Source organism: Leptidea sinapis, chromosome 36, assembly GCF_905404315.1.
Source record: "Leptidea sinapis chromosome 36, ilLepSina1.1, whole genome shotgun sequence".
Lineage (NCBI taxonomy): Eukaryota > Metazoa > Arthropoda > Insecta > Lepidoptera > Pieridae > Leptidea > Leptidea sinapis.
In genome coordinates, this window is record NC_066300.1 from 7,158,682 (window position 1) to 7,172,755 (window position 14,074).

The 14,074-nt window shown below is 36.7% G+C and overlaps 1 protein-coding gene across 5 annotated transcripts in view; it reads left to right on the top strand.

The window, feature by feature from the left end:
* LOC126975437 (atrial natriuretic peptide receptor 1) overlaps positions 1 to 14,074 on the top strand; it is a 174,337-nt gene that overhangs the window by 29,033 nt on the left and 131,230 nt on the right. The window contains exon 1 of one of the 5 annotated variants that reach the window (XM_050823319.1): positions 10,168 to 10,305. The exons of 1 other annotated variant lie outside the window; for it this stretch is intronic. The gene's annotated coding sequence lies outside the window, so the exon portion shown is untranslated. Of the gene's footprint in view, positions 1 to 10,167; positions 10,377 to 14,074 lie in introns of those variants that run through there. 3 more of the 5 variants (XM_050823321.1, XM_050823320.1, XM_050823318.1) reach the window with 3 other exon arrangements.

Genomic DNA, 14,074 nt, shown 5'->3' on the forward strand with positions numbered 1-14,074 from the left:
ATTTTTTACGATAATTACAAAACTATGTCATGTTAAATGGTATTGGTAAACAGTTAATAATTTTTCATACATTTTTTATCTAGATTGAATTATTAACATGGCTCCAGCTGTTAAAGTTCGGGGTAATTCGGTGATTTTTTTTCGAAATGTCTATTAAAGATAGAAATGTAAAAATAAAAATTTTTCATCCCATTATCTGTAGATATATATATTTTTTGTAAGAATAAAAGCCTTTTTTTTATGAAATAGGAGGACAAACGAGCCTACGGGTCACTTGGTGTTAAGTGATCACCGCATTCTCTTGCAACACCAGAGGAATCACAGGAGCGTTGCCGGCCTTTTAGCAAGGTGTACGCGCTTTTTTTCCCCATGTCCTATCGTCCTGGAACCACCGCACAAGGAAGCTGACTCCACAGCTTTGTAGTACGTGGAAGAAAGCTCCTTGAAAACCGCACTGTGAAGGACCGCTACAAATCCAGTTGGTGGGGATGATATCCTAACTTGTGGCGTGTCTCGTAAAGGTAGAATTCGGCGGAAGGAATCAGGTCAAGCTGCTCTTTGGAACACTCCCCGTGATAAATGCGCTATAAGACACCCAATGAAGCGAAGCCTTACATAAACCCTTAAGAAATGGTTTCAATTATACGCTGTTTTGGCAATTTTTGAGATAGCGGCCTTAAGTGAGAGCTAATTTCGCTAAGGTTATTTAGTCTCCATGCAGTATGCACCTAACGTCCGCCCGCACGAGTAAGTAGTCATACGCATCCTCTATCAAAGAATTGCATCTCGCTACACCTCCGATGAAACGACCGAGTTAGCCAGTAACCAGTAGGAGGCTACTTAGCATAGGAAGCCATGTGTAAACATTACTGTGTTTCGGTCTGAAGGGCACCGTAGCTAGCAAATGAGACTTAACATCTCGTGTTTCAAGGTGACGAGCACAATTGTAGTGCCGTTCAGAATTTTTGTGTTTTTTAAGAACACTGAGCGGCACTGCATTGTAATGGGTAGGGCGTATCAATTACCATTAGCTGAACGTCCTGCTCATCTCGTCTCTTATTTTCATTTAAAAAAAAACCTAAATCTGTACTGAGTTCAACCAACACGTGTTTCAATGCATTTGTTTTACTTGCAGACTAACATCTAAACGAAATAAATACTTAAGATTACTCATAACTCTAAAAATTTATGGCTTTCCGGAACATATCGCATAATTCAATAAATTTTCTACATAAATAAATCTACAAATGAGTGTTGTATGCATTGCACTTACAGGCAACGCCCACAAGCAAGTTTAATATATTATATATATATAATTAAAAAATTCAAATTGAAATAGTCCGGAATTACAAGTGTCAAATTTTCGCAATCTTCAAGTTATCCTTTTTAAATAAACACTTGAACACAATATATAAAAGACTGATGCCTTTATTCTTTTTCTTAGGTTATCCTATATAATGTAGGATGAGACAAATATTTATTGTTCAATATAAAATATATTCAACCTTTCACACAAATTAGCACGCTCTAATTACGCCCCTCGCGTTCAAGAAATAGTGAGAATGAAGTGCTAACGTGAAAAAGGTGAAGACTGGCTTTTAAAATATTCCATATTGATAATTTGATAAGATATGAAATGAATAAATAGAATATCGTTTGTTCTTTAGAAATAAGAATAAGTTTAATTGTTCAACGTGACTTTGTAAGCATATTTTTTGATGAAATAAAAAAAAGCCCGCTGAATTTGTTGCGCCCGTTCTTCTGAGGCCTGAGGCATTCATTTTGGAATGGGTGGTAGTTTTTTTGACTTTCAATAAGTGATATCACATCCTATTTTGAATAAAAATATTTGAATTTGTGTGTCTGTGATGTATTTGCCTGTACTATTTGTATCTGGCTGGTTTTCATGGCTTAATGCCAGGGTTAACATAAAGTGATATATCTCAAAAAAAGAAACAAATTAGTAAAATCTTGTTTATTGATATTTTTCAAGAAGAAATTCTAAAGATTCTAAAATTTAATTACAAAAAAGAAAAGAAAACAACAGCCCTGAAAGAAATGTGTGACTTTATGGACCTAATAGAAATCTTTATTATAAATCCTTCATACATTACTTAGTTCACTTAATTCTACTTAATATTGTTATACTATAATAATAATACAAGTAATGGAACATACACGACATTTTTCTGGACAAACAACACCAAATACATCAAAATAAATAATAAATATTCACAATGCTTTTGAAAATAATCGCACCACTAATCCCGTAGGATAAGTAGTGTTTCTAATAGTTAATTCAAATATATTATATTATTTTAGTTGTCACTAGCATTAGACTAGGCCGGGCCTGTATTTAAATACTAGTTACTTCCAGATACATTGTTTTTTACAGATAACTTCAATACATAAAAGCGTATATAAGAATTTAACTTATGGAAAAAAAAATTTAACAGTTCTACGAGAAAATAAATAACATTTGTCTATCATACATATTACTACTTGAGCGGTCAGTAATAAAATTGAGGGTATACTTAAAAACATTTGGGTTGACTACAAAGACTGTTGACTTGGGCTATTTTCATATAATAATATAGTAAGGTATTATTGATTGGGTTTATTTTGAACTTTTAAAGTAATAATGTATAATAAAGTATTAAAGATAATACATTTTAAAGATAAATATATAAGGGTACATGTATACATATAGATAAATAGAAATATTAATTTATTGTGGATGTGAAATATAAGCTATTATTATGCATACTATAAAAATGATGTGACAGTAAGATTACCAGGAATACGCGATTTCAATGCTGCCTATAGACGGGCCCACTCCCAATAACGCGGGGTTTACCACTTATATATTCCATTATACTCTTTATACCACTTACATATTCTATTATATTCTATTTCTCTTTTATAATGATTTGTACAGTTCATAATTAGCTTCGCGTACCTTTGTACGTGTGTCAATTGTGTTATTTAGCAGGTACTGAATAAAATTATTGTATTAAATTTGTGTATTAAAAACCTTAATAAAATAGTAAAACAAGGCAAACAATTGGAAGTACTTGTTACGAATTTCGATTAATTATTATTATTATTAATATGAATTACGAGGTCATAAAAACGCGTTATTCAAAATTTCTATATAACGCGATTTTCTATAACGAGGAACCACACTACCTAGTTATTGTGCGATTATCTGTATTTTGTGTGCAACACAGTTACACCGAGAGAAACGTTATGTACGTTCTTCGGGGTACGTATTTGTGTCTAGTGTACTTAGTTGGAAAATGTAATTAATTCTAAAAGTGCGTTTAAATATTGTTTGTGGGCGATAGCTCATTTGTAACTAACAAATTAACGAGAGAAGCACAGTACAGTTATTGATGAGTTGTCAAATGATATTACATATTATTCGAAGCGCTGAGGAATTTTCGTATTGAATTACCGGTTAAAATATATTAAATACTAGCTGACCCGGCAGCATTCGTACTGCCTCAATCGATATATAAAAGACGTAAACTTTTGTATAAAATAAACTTAAAACAAACAAAAGGAACCCTTTTTTAAGTGTTATTTACCCGTGATTTAAGGAAGTTTAATTTTTACCTCCTGAGAAAGTTAGAAAGATATAAAAATTCTAATTAGTTATTCATTTTAAACTATTATTTTTATTTGATTTCTGAACGACTGGGGACACATCAAAGGAAAATCAAAATTGTTGTTTATATATAATTCCGAGTATTTTCATATTAATTCAACCTTTTAAACCTTCTCTGGACTTCCACAAATAATTCAAGACCAAAATTAGCCAAATCGGTCCAGCCGTTCTTGAGTTTTAGTGAGACTAACGAACAGCAATTCATTTTTATATATATAGATTAATATAAAGTACTCATAAAGTGGAAACCCAAGCGCTTTCTCGGTCAACGGATCAGCCTAGCTATCCAACGCGGAAATGCTGCCAGTATTCTTGGTACGCTTCCACGTAATGATAGTTTTAATTTTATGTAGTCATAGTATTGTAAATATAGTTATAAGATTTGTTATCTCTTATATATGATAAAATATATAAGTACTCATACAGTTAATTGTGTTTATACTAATATTATAAAGCTCGTGTATTCATAAGTGAATTTAATTCAAGTACGTCTGGAAGCGTTGACCCAGCTAAAGCTTCAAAACGACGAGTTAAGTAATTTATGATTTAAACCTAAGATAATTTATCAGCCTTACAAAATATAAACTTGGTATAAAGTTATAACTGAAAATAACACAAGAATGTGCAAAATGTTTTGTAATAGAGAGGGGACAACGATACAAAAAAACTCAAAAAAAATAATTTAAAAACTTTTTAAGACTTTATGACTTTATTTGTTTACAAATCCCAAAAGTGAAGGTTATCACTTTTAAAACATAACAAATTGATTAGATTTGCAAGGGCGACATCTCAAGTCAATTTCTTAATTATCCCGGTTAGATTTTACATTTAAATATGGCCTGTTGACAATAATAAATTAATTACAATTTTATTAGCATAATATGCTTATTAAACATCACCATATCCAGTGGGCCCAAAATAATTGTTTCCTTTTGCTTAAACTTATATTATTTTGGTTTATTCGGACGTATAACGTTTCCCGGACATTCGGAAAAACCTCAGAATTATCATTATATTGACAGTGTTGTTAGCGATATAGTCAACCTTTTGCATATTATTGGTACATTTTTTGTACACTTTTTGCATAACTTTATACCAATTTTATTTATGGCGGAATGTTAGCCTCTATTTCAATGCACGCACACTAAAACAAAGTTATTTGCGTATCGCGAGTATAAAACGTTGCCATCATGCACATTAATGTAATAAGCCTGGCCTGTTGTAATGAGTTGCCTAACATCAATAGATCTATCTAGACGTATAAATTATCTAACATTCGTTTGATAAACATCTCATGTGAAATTTATTTAAATCTTTTATTTTGACTGAACATATTGTAAAAATTAACACCGGGATTGGGGACTAACTATAGACTACGTAAATATAATTGCTAGATGTTAATTGGTAAATAGTTATGATACAAGTAAACTAATTTGTTCATTATACACGGGGCTATGGGTTGCAGTCCGAGCTGTAGGCAAGGGCGTAAATCAGCCGAGTGTTTAGTTTCATTTCGACTTTCTTAATACACTTGCTCGTAAAGTAAGCCTTATTTCATTTTTGTGACGACAAAGGAATATTCTGCCGCTGAAAAACCATTTAAATTTTTGGAATAAATAAATGTGTCCCTTATTAATACGTAAAAATATTTATTACATTTATTTATTACACAATAATTTCTTATTTAAAAATATAATATACATTTAATCACTAAAATGATAAGTTTGTAGATGTAGATTTTTTGTGCCTATTTTATGCGCCACTCGCGAGCGTCCAGAGAACTAATTTTGACGTTTTTTTTTTTTTTTTTTTTTATGGAATAGGAGGACAAACGAGCGTACGGGTCACCTGGTGTTAAGTGATCACCGCCGCCCACACTCTCCTGCAACACCAGAGGAATCACAAGAGCGTTTTAAGGTGTACGCGCTTTTCTTGAAGGTACCCATGTCGTATCGTCCCGGAAACACCGCACACGGAGGCTCATTCCACAGCTTCGTGGTACGAGGAAGAAAGCTCCTTGAAAACCGCACTGTGGAGGACCGCCACACATCCAGATGGTGGGGATGAAATCCTAACTTGTGGCGTGTCGTGCGAAAGTGGAATTCGGCGGCGGAATCAGGTTGAACAGCTCTTCGGAACACTCCCCGTGATAGATGCGGTAGAAAACACACAATGTAGCGACGTCTCTACGCAACGCCAAATGATCCAGCCGTTCACAGAGTACTGGGTTCCCGACAATTCAAGCTGCTCTGCGTTGCACGCGGTCAAATGGATCGAGCTGATACTGGGGTGCGCCAGACCAGAGATGACAGCAATACTCCATGTGAGGCCGGACCTGCACTTTGTAGAGCGCTAGAATGTGGGCCGGCTTGAAGTATTGCCGTGCTCTATTTATGACGCCTAGTTTCTTTGAAGCCAGTTTGGCTTTGCCCTCCAGATGGCCACGGAATTGGCAATTGCTCGAGATTTCGAGACCCAGTATTCCGATACTAGGCGAGGCTTTAAGGGAAGTGTTCTCGAAGAGCGGTGATACGGCAAATGGGGTTTTTTTAGTGGTAAACGCGCAAACTTGAGTCTTCTGGGGGTTAAATTGGACAAGGTTCAACTTACCCCATTCCGCGACCTTCTCGAGAGAGGATTCGATAGAAGACACAAGTTTCTCCCGGCACTGGTCGACGTTTTCCCGAGAGAGACCTGCATGGCCCGTGTATACGGCATCACCAGTGCTGTCGTCTGCATAGCAATGCATGTTGGCGGTGTCCAACATATCATTGATATGCAGAAGAAACAGCGTGGGAGATAGCACACAGCCTTGGGGAACTCCAGCGTTCACGGGCTTGGGATTCGAGCAATAACCGTCGATAACGACCTGTATGCTGCGCCCAGTGAGGAAGCTGGAGGTCCACTTGCATAAGCTCTCGGGAAGCCCAAATGATGGAAGTTTTGCGAGGAGCGCCTTGTGCCATACACGATCAAAGGCCTTCGCTATATCCAGACCAACTGCCAGGCCTTCCCCCTTGCTTTCAATAGCCGCCGCCCATCTATGTGTTAGGTATACCAGAAGATCGCCAGTCGACCGACCATTGCGAAAGCCGTACTGCCGGTCGTTGATCAACTGGTGACCCTCAAGGTATACCAAGAGCTGGCGGTTAATTATGCTCTCCATGATTTTGGAGAGTAGGGAGGTAATCGCAATAGGCCTGTAGTTTGCCGGATCCGAACTGTCTCCTTTTTTTGGGATCAGATGGACAAGGGCTGACTTCCATGAATCAGGGACTACGCCTTTTGAATAAGAGTGCCGGAATAAACGCGTTAGCACCGGCGTCAACTCAGGGGCACACGTTCTAAGCACGATTGGAGAAATGCCATCCGGCCCGCTCGACTTCCTGACGTCCAACGAAAACAGAGCTCGCCTAACAGTTTTCTGTCGGAACTGTACTTCAGGCATGGAGCTCTGACACCGCGGGATGGTCTGCGGTGTTTTTCCGTTGTCGTCAAGAGTCGAGTTGGAGGCAAAAAGAGTGCACAGGAGATCGGCTTTCTCTTTTGCCGTATGGGCCAGGGTGTCATTCCTCATGTGCAACGGCGGCATGGACGACTGGTTGAAGTTACCAAGAGCAGCTTTCGACAACGACCAGAACTTGCGTGTTCCGGTCGGGTAACTGGAAAGCTGCTCGCCAATTTTGACGACGTGTTTCGATTTCGGACGGGCGATTTGCCGCTTAAAAAATCTGGAGGCACGGTTATATTTCAGAACTTTGCAGTTCGGATCCTTTGAGCCCAGCGCCGCAACCCAAGTTCGATACGCCTGTTTTTTGCAGTCAGATGCTGCTTTAACTGACGCATCGAACCAGGGCTGTGATCTGCCACCGATCGGTACTACAGAGCTTGGTATAAAAATATCCATGCCCTGCAGTATCACATCGGCTACTGCAACGGCGCAGTCACTAGGATCATCCGAAGGGAAACAAACCCTGCCCCAAGGGTAGGATGCAAAAAAGGAACGCATCCTATCCCAATCTGCTGACTTGTAGTGCCAAACGCGGCGGGTCGCTGGTGGTCTGCGACGTTGGCGTCGGATAGGCACTACGCTCCTGACCAGGCAATGGTCGGACGTTCCGAGAGGGGCGTCGACAGAGACCTGGTAACCATCGGGATATGTAGTCAGCAGAAGATCTAATAAGGACGGCATGTGGCTATCCACGTCCGGGAGCCGCGTCGGCGACTCAACCAATTGGGACAGACCATACGCCAATGCAAAATTATGCACAGATCGCCCTGCGTAGTCTGTGGTACGTGATCCAAGCCATTCGGCATTGTGCCCGTTGAAATCACCCAAGACTACGATTTCAGCGGAGGGGATCTGAGCAAGCACGTCATCAAATGCCGCTTGAACGCAGCCCATGAGGTGATCCGTTTCTGCGTTACCACTATGGGACCTGTAGACACACGCATAGATGCGGACGCGGTCCTCTAAATCTACGCGGAGCCAGAGAGTAGACAGGCCCCTACCCTCAAAATTGCCGAGACGGCGACAGCAGATATCCTCCCTAACGTACACACATACCCCGGCATGGGGCATGAAATTATGCTCAATTTTGTACCCGGGGTACGTTAAATATGACGTATCGCTAGGTCGAGATATCTGCGTCTCCGTAAGGAAACACAAGTCCGGCTGCGACGTCTCAAGGTGGTGGTGGACGGCGTTTAAGTTGGAGTGAATTCCCCGGATGTTACAAAAGTCCACATTAAGCGTGGAGCGGGGTGCCGTGGTGTTGCTGCCCTGTTTGTCCTGTGACATACACGGTACTGTGCCCTCCCCAGAATACGAAGGGCAGCCCGAGCGCGAATGCTCGGGGAGGGATTCTCTGGCTCTACAAGAGCCGGTACCCTCCTGGGGTAATTTCTCTTTAAATACCGCTCTCATATTTTGTTGGGGGGGGGGGGGGGGAATGGCCTCCGGTCCTCGACACTAACCTATGCGAAACATAGCGGCACTAGGCCGCTACTTCACGCCGGTATTCTGTGCGAGTGTGGTAAGTAACCCGGACGAGTCTGGCCCGATTGTGCTGACGTCATGAGACAGCAGCGTGACTCTCCCACTTTCAAAAAGCCCGTAGTCGCCTCTTACGACACCCTTGGACCTGGGACTACCCTATTATTTTTACGCCCCGGGGCAGCACAGGGCAAAAACGTATAATACAAATGGCTGCCAAATAACGTATAATACTCTGAAGTATTTTTGCATTTTTAAATTAATTTCGTTCGTTTTCAGTGTTATTTATACTACAAGAGTTAACGTAATAAAGTACACATATTGTTTGTAAATTGTTTCTCACCATCTGTCGATGTTTGCTGAGGTTGTCATCACTAGTTTTAGTACCAAAGACTATTGTTACATGGCCAACAGCGCCAAAATGGCGAATATAAAACAGTCACAAAAGCAATTTGACAGCCGCCAGTCCAGTGCTAAATAGTAGAGGTCAGTGAATGAGCAACTTAGCTTACTTGCATTATAATAAACAATTATTATAGATTGGTTACAGCTGTGTGTAGTTTAGCGTCGTCGTGAGAGATAAGACCACACAATTTCTTTCAAATTCTTGCTTTAATCTCATCACTCTTTAGTAGTACAGATACTAATCGATGGTTCTTTCCACCAGCTAATTCTCACAATGAACATAACTCTTCCCATCCCACCATACACACAGCATTACCTAATTTTAAAATAACCAGAGTTTTGCCTCATACTGTGAAGCCTGACCGACCTTTGACCACGACCCTTTTTCAGACGTTCTTATCCTACGTGATCCAATTTTCATCACAAATAAGTACACCGTTCATTAGTATTTCGCTCATTTAGCCCTTGTGGCACCCAAATATCGGGCATTTTTGTATAGTCTAGCATTTTTCAAATAGGTCATAATTATTATGTGGTCAATTTTCAGTAAGTTCCATAAAATGAACACAGTTCTTAAGAGAATTAATTCCATTCAAAATCAAAGAAAATATTAATAGGCAATTATTAAAAAGGAGTTGATAGGTCTGAGTATGACATTAGCATGCATCGCGTGATTCAAAAGCGTTCTTGAGATGAGAATTGAGATGTATTTTAAGACTAAGCAAAATGATAAACACTTAGCATTCTCTTTTCTATGTATTTTAATCAATAACGCAAGAAGCGGAAAGCATTAAGAGTCCCAATAGGATAGTTTAAGTTCCATGTTGGTTCTTTGTAACATATAATAAACCTACCGTAGCAATACAACAAAGTAAAGTAAAGCATTAATTTTATTTAAAGTGTGTTTAAAAAAACACATGTTTATAAATAAGAATAATTTATACCTTCCGATGAAATAATATTCCGATTAAACCAAGCGGCACTTAAATTAACCTTTGTAAACTTGAATAAATTTTTAGTATATTTTCTAACTTACCAGTTGCCTGTCCGCAGTCCGAACTCCGCTGCGCTGATCAGTCTGTTAGTTTCTGGCTGTATGTGCGACTGGCAGTTGCTATTTCGTTGTGAGACGGCACGAACGTACCATTCGAGAACATTTGCGCGGGAAATTCACTCGGAATTATAACCTCAAATAATTGTGATTAAGTGAAATTGTGTTTGTGTTAAATAGTTGGTAATTAATCAAGATATCAAATGTGAAATAAGTATTTCGTTTTACAATAGCGATGATTGATGGTTAAACGGGTTTGTTTTTTCAGCTGTACTTAGTAAATTTCCGAACCTTCCTAAAATTATTCACTCATTATACATAACAATTTAAATTTTATGGCACTTTGTATAGAAAAACTGATAAAACTTCCTATGCTAAAACAATTGAATTTGTGTAAAATTAGAATTGATTTAAAGAAGTATTGTCATGATATTCTTAATTTTACCTTTGTTATTCAGTAATATTTTGAATATTACAGAATTAATATTAATTGGAATAAAACTAAATAAATTAAATTAAATAATATAAGAATAGTTAAATGTAAATGCTGATGTGGACCAAAAGATGATTTAGGAACGGTTATTGGTAAAGATATGTTGTGATGGTTTGGTGATGTAGAGAATAGGAATGAAAATAGCTTGACTACACAAATTTATAGAAAACTAGCTGACACCCCGCGACATCGTTCGCGTACGTATTTTTACACCTTGTGTTACATTACTGGACATTTAGTAGGGATCCCTATTTTTTTGTAAATGTATTATAGCCCGGGGATAATGTAGCTGTAACAGTGAAATAAAATGTCCTTTTGAAAGGGAGGCTCCTTTGCACCAGTGGGAGGCTCCCTTGCACAGGATGCCGGCTAGATTATGGGTACCAAAACGGCGCCTATTTTTGCCGTGAAGCAGCTCGTCATTAACAGATGATTAGATACTATTTAGATTAAAATTGCATTCATAATGGAATAAAATCATGTCTTGGTGTGTTATAGCTTGAATCACGAAAATTATGACATTACTTGAGATATTGAAATTCCGACCTAGCTTAGTTCTTTTGCTCCTGGAGCTAATATTATTTGCTAAGGTACCCACTATCATACCTTTTTAGAATCTACACATACTAGCCATGTTTTTAAGATCTATAGGGCAGCTATAGCACCATACTTTTTTTTCACAATCAAGGGTCAAAACTACAAGTAATTACAAACAAACGGAAATAAATTACTTAAAATGTTAGTTTTAATAATATTTCAAATTTTAAAGATTGAATGATCAAAGGAGCAAAAATTTAGAAAAAAACTAAAAGTATGCATCATTTTTACACTGTTGGTAAAACTAACGTAAAAACTAGATATTATTGTAGCCTGACATCGGGGTTACCTCCACTTATCGGATTATCCATTATTTACGACAGAACCTGTATATTAAATATTTCAAAATATTAGTTATCAAGTATTTTCTTTGATTAATACGAGTGTTACACATTTATATAAATAAAATACTTTTAAGGTGTGAGCCTAAAAAGGTCACGAAGCATCGGTCTAAATAAATAATAATAACAAAAATGTAACTTTAACGAAAAATACCTAGTGTAAATAAACATTTCAAATCACATGACTTTTAATTCGTTGAAAAGTTTTTATTTAAATAAATATTTATCATTCCCGACAGCTCCATAAGTTTCGCAGTTAGTGGTGACTGCCACCGGCCGCGTGACTGCCAATTTGATATTTTTATTTAACACTTCGATATTCAAGACTAATTTTCTAAACCCAGTCAAACTTGTTAAATAAAAGTTAATCCAAAGAAAGGAAAAACAGGTACAATCTCACAAGTAAAATTTTGTATTTCCTTTTCTATACATGGACTCTCTGTCGCGACAGACATATATACGTTTATTAAGTTTTCAAAAGCCGTCATGACCATCGCACCCAATGAAAGAAGTAAGAAATAAAATAAAAAAATATTTCTGAATGATCCATGTGTAAATTTGAGGATTCCAAATGACTATGCTAAGAGCTTCAAAAATGTATCAATACTTACTTTACAATTAATCAATAGATCATGTTTTTTGTTGCTTCAAAGGCATAGTTGAGTAGTAGTTAATACCGCAACGATGCTGAAATAAAATAAAAACCACTGCAGGGGTTGTGGGGCAGACTTCTTCTGCCTATCAGAGTCGGCGTATCGAATTTCTTACATTTTAATATTGGTATGCGAAATAGCGAGCATTGCTGTGTTCAACTATTGATATCGACGCTACAAAATTGCACAAAATAAATAAAAGTGCTATTTTTGAAATAGAGCTATAATCGGCTTAAAAAATACGACTAGGGTAAATAGTTTCATTGTAATTTTATTTATGAATATGCCAATGATTCCAACGGACGCATTTGCAACGGAGTGACCTCTAAAAATCAAAGGTTGAATGACAAAGATAATGTTATCGATAGGTGAATAGACATAACAGCGGAAGAAGATGTTATCTTCTTGAGAGACCGGGATTCAATGATTTTATTGAAGTAGATTAATTGAAAGATTGAGAATGCTTAAGTAAATGCCAATAATTTTTAATTAAAAGCTACAGATTAGAACAAAAATAAATAGGTAAAGCGGCTTGAATTCATTGACATTTTATTTTAGGATTTAATAAAAATAACAACTTTAATCCAAAATAACTTTAATGACATTGTATAATCGAAGTATTGTAACCAATTTTGATTATAGTATACAACTGTATTAATACTCTTATTACTCTACCAAAGAGATCAAAAACGTACGAGTACACGGCGATATTTTTAGACTGCGACATACTGCGAGATACTTTTGTACACAGTGGGAAGCCTTTATAGGTGAAATAAAGACTTTTTTAAAAGAATTATTGGTATCAAAAGTACAGACGGAATTTGCCTTTATCAAAATGTCGATTCCAAATCGATGTAGGCTTTGCCGATGAGACAATTAATAGGTATCTAAGGAACGCTGGGAGGCAACTTTTGAATTTCAAGTACTCGATTTCATACAACGAGTGGCCGAGATTAACTGCCAAACAATATATTTTTTTCTACTCCTATACTTTTAACTGTTATCTATGCAGCCACGATCAGTAATAAAAGTACATACATTATTAAGTATTTGAAAAAGTCTATACTCTATGGCCTAAAACAAGCATTCTTTACTGTACTATAAAGTCGCCAAAAACACAGTTGCTTTGGTGCCATAGACTAATAAATCTATGTGGGTTCATAGAAATATCAGATAATATATATAATAGGTACATATACATACATATTTTAATATGAACTTAAGAAAAAACTTCTAAATATAATTTGCCAAAATGCTGCTACGTATACCTTTTAAGTATCAATTTTCACGCGTTGGCTGTATGGGTAAACCTGTGCCATTCCTAGATGGAAAAATCAAACCACTCACCAGAGATAAGTTTGTATACCTAACACATTTAACGCTCATTTAACCGGTAACTCAAAAACTTGTGTGATATTTTTTTTATTTACATAATTTTTGTTTTATTTTTTTAAATAAAATCTGGTAATTTTTGGACTTGGTAATTTTTTTTTCGTTGTATAACTTGATCAAAACGAATCAAACGCTCTCTCCGTTTAAAAAAAATCCGTATTCGAGTGTGTTTAATCACTATCTAGACAAAATTCAGTTGATCATGGTTTATTTGTTGAGACGCCTTCGTTAATACACATAATTAATATATAATCGTAAACTCGGGTCGTAATGGAATTACAAGTAGTCGTATTTATTTATTTTTTAAAAACGAGTTAAGTCTGTTTACAATTATTTAACGGAATGAATCAGCATACTTCACAATAATTATTCGCTGAAAAATAAAACAAATAATACATTAAATTTACGCAATTAGTTAAGTTTTTCATAAGTCAAGTCATTTATGTTTCACCCTTCAAAGTCAAATTACCATATCT